Here is a 1,863-nt window from a genome sequence, read left to right on the forward strand (position 1 = left end):
GGTGGACATTCGAACTTGTTGGCGATTTCTGAGCCATTAGGGTTTCATGGTGTTTAGATAATTTGGATTACCTGTATTTTGTATTACTTGGCAGTCTGGATTTAGTGACAGAAAAACACGCAAGACGTGATGCTTTTATGGAGATATATATCGTCGATACGAGCCAAAAACACAAGGAACTTGTTTCATTCACTTAAATGTGGTCCTTTTTCTCGTTTATCGTTATCAAATGGATAGATACATAACGAGATATCAATTCTCAGCTTGATCAGTTTTGCTTATTCGTTCAGAAAATGAGACGGGGTCAGTAGGGACCTGATATTGATTATTGTTTTTTGGATTTGGAATTAATAAACAGGTTCTTTTCAAGATTGGGAAACTGATAATAACATATAACGTAAAAAAACAAAGGCAAAAGGGTCTTTATAAAAATGGGAAATCAACGAACACCTACTGTCGTTTGTAGTTGGTTTGATTTGGATCCGTGGTATGTAATGGAATGAATCCATAAAAGTATCCGACTTTCCGTTTCATCAATGCATTGTCTCAGCCAATTCGGTGCCAACAAATCACGTTTTTGTTGTAACTTTAGATGGTGTCCTAAATCAATTCGGTTGTAAGGATCGTTTTTTGGATTTGTTGTGTATATATCCAATTTTTACTCAGTATTCGACATTAATATCAGTTAAAATCTCTACCTGACAAAACAAAATACCGCTCCTTAGTCTTGTACCTATTCATCGATCCAAATAAGTACTCTTAATATAACCAACAGTTTTATTAGGATTCGTAGTTTAATTTATAACATTTCGTAACATTTCTCTTTATTACTCTTTTCGTCCCAAAATAAATGTATACAGTAAAAAACACACGGTTTACAAATGGATAATTACTACAGATATTACATTTTTTAATATCAATTCTGTTTAAAATTGAGTTTATAGAATGTCTAAAATGTATAAGTGTCTTAATAAAGTGTCTTATAGGACTTAATTTTATAGGACCAAAAAATAAAGCAAACTTATCTAAAAGTGTCACAATAAGTTTATACAGAGACGAACCTATAGTGGTGAATACGGTGGCACGTGCCACCATATTATTTCTCCGTTGAAGGGGTAAAAAAATTAGGTTCATGAAAGGTGCAACCATATTAATTTGTTGTGTGTCAACGTATATATTTTGAAATTACAATGAGAACAAGTTTATTTGGTATAGTTGGTTTGCGAGACTTTTATTTCACCCCAGACCCAGGTTCGAATCTTGTTAGTGTTATTTTCTTAGTCAAAAAATGTCTAATAAACTTATTGTAACACTTTTGAATAAGACGTTGTACTTTTTCATCCTATAAACTCAAGTCTTATAAATCATTCGATTAAAATAGTTACAATTTAAGTGTTGTATAAACTTGATTTATTATAGTGTTAGTTTTTCATAATTAATGATAAAATTTTAAAATCTAGTTTGTCACATTAAAATAATCTTAAAAAATAAATTAGAAACTATTAATTGTTATTTATCCACAAATTTACATATTTTTAAGGTATGGAAATAGTATAAAAAGTCCAAAAAAGTGGGGTCAGAAGATGACAGGGAGAGTGGGGCAGGGGCAGGGGCAGGACGGGCAGCGGTGGACAGGGTGAGTAGGGAGGACCATTTAAGTTTAAGAAAACAAGGAAAAGTAGTTGGGATGTTATGTAATCATCACCCATCATCTCTTTCTTGTGTTCTTTTTAATTTACTTTAATAAATTCTCATATATATATATATATATATATATATATATATATATATATAGGGAAGCGATCAAATGTAAACCACTCAATTTGTACAAACCGTGCAAACCGCATTCAACCAATCATAATT

Source organism: Cynara cardunculus, assembly GCF_001531365.2.
Source record: "Cynara cardunculus var. scolymus isolate 2C chromosome LG 13, CcrdV1, whole genome shotgun sequence".
Lineage (NCBI taxonomy): Eukaryota > Viridiplantae > Streptophyta > Magnoliopsida > Asterales > Asteraceae > Cynara > Cynara cardunculus.